At 37.6% G+C, this 5,719-nt stretch overlaps 1 long non-coding RNA gene across 1 annotated transcript; it reads right to left on the reverse strand.

Annotated features, from left to right (window-relative positions):
- Positions 1 to 2,832: 2,832 nt before the first annotated feature.
- On the reverse strand, positions 2,833 to 5,719 carry LOC108424846. Its single transcript, XR_001857650.2, has 3 exons — positions 5,694 to 5,719; positions 5,449 to 5,531; positions 2,833 to 2,909 (listed from the first exon to the last, which is right to left on the reverse strand). It is a non-coding gene; the product is annotated as an uncharacterized LOC108424846 (long non-coding RNA).

Here is a 5,719-nt window from a genome sequence, read left to right on the forward strand (position 1 = left end):
TGGAAATAATGCATTCAGTAAGAGATTCTGTGAATGCGCATTCTGGTTGTGGACTCTTTTCCAGAAAAAAATCCACATCTGAACCGCGAGGAATCCCCTTTGTGACAAGTTTGCAAAGCGTCAAAAGATCTTTAACACCACATCCCACCTCTAAACAGACTTATTGTGCTGGAAGTAGCCTTTAAAAGAAGAGTAAATTATGGACATGAAGGGATACACATGCAACAGTACTGAAATGGTATATGACATTTAGGTGATAACTGATTGGCAAAAAAATATTCCAAGGATTCCAGCTCTTTACTCTGTGCACCTCAGCAGAATGTGGGATCCATTAGACCAGTATTAGTATTGCTGCAGACCATGCACACACCTTCATGACACCAATTTGTCATCTTCTAATGACAACTTCCAGCATGATAATACACACTGTCACAAAGCAAAGGACATTTCCCTTTGGTTTCATGAACATGACAAAGTGTTCAGTGTTTTTCAGTGAGATTCCCAATCACCAGATCTGAATCCAGTAGAGCCCCATGCCAAATATGCAACATAAAAGTGCACCTAAAAGATTTGCAGGAATTGTGTGACAATTGTATTCCAATATTAATTTCTATTAACTATTTTCGTCATAGTTTTCGTCAACAAACCTTTTTTTCATGTCGAAACCGAGACGATGACTAAATAAAAACTACATAAAAGGATTCTGACGAAATTAACGGATACTGTCAACGAATAAAAACGAGACGAAAATGTTTGGCAGGGACGACATCCAATCAGAATTGATTTAGTTTTGTGAAACGCTACTTCGGCATGTATGGAGAGGCGGGACAAGCCGGGTAGCCATCCAATCAAACGCACACATGCACAAATTTGGTCTAAACTTGGGAAGACCATATTACCCTGTGAACTGTCGTTACTCATGATGGAACTAAGCTATCTAGACAGCGTCCACAGAGAGAAAGAGTTTAGCGTTTGTGTTTAGAGAAAATCACCACACCGTGTTGGACATCAGCCCTCCAGCACCACCGTTAGCTAGCTTTACTGCTGCTAACGCCAAGTTAGTCTTTCTTAATCCTAGTCCTGAAAGCACACTGCTCTGTACATTTTAGAGTGTGTCCTGCTGTAAACGCTCGTATTAACTCAGTAAGGTGGTGTTAATGGTCAGATTAGTCGGAGCAGGTATGTGGGGAGCAGGTGAAACGCTAAAATGTGCAGGGCAGTGTGTCCGGACCAGAGTTGGGAAACTAGCTAGCTAACTCCAGCCTCTGCGTTTGATTATCATGTCCCAGATGACTCCGTACACCCTAGAAATTGCACGAAACCGATCAGGTAGTTTTATTTACAGTTTAGTAGTACACATAATGTGCAGTGTGTGTCTCTAGTAAACACTGTGACCTAGAGATGTCTGGTATGCTATGTGTCTGAAATAAAGAGATGTGGAATGAAAGTCTATGCCAGTTATTATTCATTCAAGTAAAAATACTTTCATAGCAAAAAAGTGATAAATGCAGTTGATGTAGGTTAGTTAATCACAGAGCTGATGTAATTTAATTAGATTGACAGCGCTAGTAACAATAATTAAATGAATAAGAGACAATAAATATGTGATGTTTTCTCTTATTCACTTTGCAGTTACAGAAGACCTCAGATGTTGTTTGTTAAATATTGGTCTTTCAAACAATAATTCCATAACTGGTTAATAATTGTTTCATTTGGTGAAAATGTATATGACTTAAATAATTCAAGAAAAATGAAGAAAAATCATTTACATTTTACACACTTTATATTTTAGCCGACTATATCGACTGTACATTTAGTCGACTATATTCTTATGATAATTATGACTAAAACTAGACTAAAACTATTCAAATGACTAAATTATGACAAACTAAATTACATTTTAGTCAAAAGACTATGACTAAAACTAAATCATAATTTGCTGTCAAATTCTTGTTCCACCATAAATGGTGCCTCTGGCGCCATTTGCTAACTGTTGCACCATTTAAGATGGATCAGAAAAACTGGGGAATAAGCTGACTTCACACACCTGTAGGAACGAGTACTGTATTGTGAACAGTTTGTCTGCGGGTGCTGTCACTGTGCACTAGCGAAAGAATTAAAACAGCTACAAGAAACTGGAACAGGAAGCTCCTTCAGCCTCATCCTGACTGCAGACAAGGCTTGCAAGCCATTTTTGCTGCCTTTTTTCTGTCAGTTTCTTGCATTGTTTCCCCCCCTCATCAGCTTGATAGAAGTCTCTTATAGTTTCTCCATTAAACTGACTTTAAATGACTGCACACAACGTAAACCACAGTCATTTTGAGAAAGTGAGACAGAGCGCCCTATGTGGAAAATCACTTCCTGACCCCCATCCTCAGTTCACACCACAGCAATACAGTTACATGATGTCATTTGCAAACAACCTCTACAGACCTTGTGCACAGGTGCAGACATCAATGTTGATTTTGCCAGCTGTGCTGATTTTTTATCATATCTCACATTTTAGAAATATTTGCATTTGAGTCAAATAGTATTAAAATAAATTAAACAAATAATATAAACAAATAAATAAAACATTGTAAAAGCCAGACATTGACATGTTTTCTTACAGAATGCCCAGCAAAATCAAACAGTTGTTTCTGCAGTCATGCACTAGATCTGTATTTCCATCTAGAGGTAGAATAAGCAACCAAAATATCAAATTCTAGAACATATAAACCAAAACCCTTTCAGATTTATGTATAGACGCACCTTGCATACATGTGCCTAGAAATCATGAACCATCTTTTCTCTTCTGCTGAAGTGAGCTCCTTTCATTTGAAGGATGACTGTATTTACTGACAGAAAGACCTCACAAGCAACTTCTGGAAGAGACTGAATATCTTAATCTCCACAACCATAACCAAGTTCTGCAAACGAGAAAGGAGAAATTGCACACATGATTGTTCAAGCATTAGAAAACATGACATCTGCTAATCACACAAGTGAGCTGTTGACACTACTTTACATGAACACAAACATGACGCTATAAAGTGAAGACAAGAAGTCGCTCAGGAAGGTGAACAGATCTGAAAAAAACTTTAATCATGAAAACTAGCCATATTTTTTCATTATTAAACTTTAGCAGTATTATATAACACCACTACTGCCAAAACTACCAAAAAAAGTTTTTGATTTTTTTAGGGTTTATGTTGGTCTGTTTTAGATCAGTTCAGTGCACAGCATAGCCAAGCTAGCATCCATGCTGGAGAATGACTCCCACCCCATGCATAAGACTCTGGCAGCACTGGGCTGCTCTTTTAGCGACAGGCTGCTTCACCCCAAGTGTGTGAAGGAACGGCATTACAAGGTCCTTCCTTCCTGCTGCTGTTACACTCTTCAACCAGCACTGCTCCCAGCGGACCACACACACACACACACACACACACACTTAAACTCTACACATTTAGTGGAAAGTTTCTTCAATGTAACATAATGTACAATAATTTCCCCATGTGCAATTAAGAGTTGCAATTATCTGTAAATATATTTAAGAGTCAAAAATTCAAAAGTATTTGACATTTACTTTCTTATTTTACACTGTACTGTTAATTTATCTATTTTTTATACTGAGTGCCTTGCTATCTCTTTGCTGCTGTAACACTGAATTTCACCACTGTGGGACTAAAAAAAGATTATCTTACCTTATCATTGTTGGCTAGCATATAGCTAAATCCATATTTCTCTTCGTTAAGATCTTGTAACCCAGTCAATTTTAAGGCAAATTCTATTCCTCCTTGGATTCTCCAAGCTGCACTAAAAAGTGAAATGATAATAGACAGTACCCAATGGAGCCCAGTAGTTACTGTCCCGGTCCTTTGACACTCACACCCCCATATTTTTACGTTTTCCTGTGTTTTGTGTCAACACTTACCTATTAAACAATCTTATTTAGAGTTATCTGATAGTATGTTTAAGCGCGAAACACTAATGTGCGCGAGATTGTTTGGATCTTCGTGGCGAATTTAAAAAGCTAGCGCGAGCTAACCACTTAACGGACGCTCAACGGTTTTGTGAGCTATAGCCGATGACACCGCTCTTCCACTACCTTTCTCCAACCAATTTATTGTATATAGTTGTTGCTTCTTGTATTTGTAAGTAGTAATTTTTGAGCCATTTTTAATTTCCAATACATTTTACTTGAGTACTCCTGTTCGCCGTTTACAAAAGTAAGTAACTTTGCTAACTGGCTAACATTTACTTTGAGTGGCCACCTTTCCTGAAGAACCGTAGCGTTCGTTTTTTAGGAGCAGTTTTTTTATATTCATAGCTAGAAACGTGTCAAGGCATACTAGCAAATACAATTCTGTTATTAATTTAGCATTACCGGGCTGCCATTCCACCCGTTTCTCACCGGCTGCAGCTGAACCACACTCACGTTTAGTTCTGTGCGGGAAATCACGCCTCTTCACCTAACGCATGTGAGAGACGTTTACTTCGCCCTGTTAAATAAAAGAGTTTAACCTGATAAAATTAAAAAGCTCATTAGGAAACCTAGCTGCCCTCTGAGTCAGATTGTAAAGAGACTATCAGAGAAGCCATGGAGTGACAGCATGGAGAAAAAGACAAGTGTGTCAAGAAGAACATACCTCTGATCTTCTTTCACCACCTTTCTCTGGTGCAACACAGTACAAAGAGCTGGCAACCTCACTCTTCACTGTCGAACTTGACCAAGCCAACAGTCATCTTTATTTGGGGGGAAAGGTTGTCAAGGTTAAAAATATTGTGTCTTACAGGAATGAAGTATATGTTGCATACAGTACATTTGAGCAGCATGAACCATTCTTTCAATATCCACTGTCATCATCGACAATTGGCATACATTTGGTCCATGGACTTACAAGAACGATAAACTACTGCAAAGTAAACCAAATAGAGGGGAAGGCCTTTGTTATTCCATACAAAGACAAATTTGTGTCAATTCCACTTTTGCATACAAAAAAGCAGTAAATCAATATTCAGAACTTGGAATCATCAAGTTATTTGTAGATAGTACTGCAAGCTATACATCAAAAGGTACTGATATGTTCAATACTTTTAGTATTTTGTGATCAACAAGAATTTATTAGATCATAAATCTAATTTTCTTATTACCTGATTTTATGCTGCAAGATCTTATAATGAAAAATGGATGTTATACATAATCATCATCATTGTTCTTGATGCTCTACAGATTTCTTTTCACCAAACAATCTACATGTACAATTATTTCTATGATAATTTTATTGATTTAATCATTTTTTCCTACAATGAAATAGTTTTTATGAAAACATTGATTCCAAGCATTGGAATGTCTGTCCAGATGGAAAATGATTTATTTAGGCATTAAATAACTAAAAATGTTTCTGACAGAACACATTTAATTTTGGGGGTCTGGGGTCTGGCTTCACAATACAGCTCACAATGTACCTCATAGTGGAGTTTGTCAACGAGGGGCAAACTGGACCAGTGGCAAAGTCCTGGTACATGGATGGGTTCTCCTGGTGGCCTCCCTATAAAGATCAAAGCCGACTTTTAAAAAGTGTTAAAAAAGCTGAGGTCCCGCAGCCAGATAAAGGGTGGAAAAAGCACAGTGTGCGAATCCTTTATGAATCAGGTAATAAAGACATGCATATGTTAACATAGTACAGAACAAAGTATTATTATGACCTTACCATAGCATGATAGATGGTTCTTTTTC

Source organism: Pygocentrus nattereri, chromosome 13 (assembly GCF_015220715.1).
Source record: "Pygocentrus nattereri isolate fPygNat1 chromosome 13, fPygNat1.pri, whole genome shotgun sequence".
Taxonomy (NCBI): Eukaryota; Metazoa; Chordata; class Actinopteri; order Characiformes; family Serrasalmidae; genus Pygocentrus; species Pygocentrus nattereri.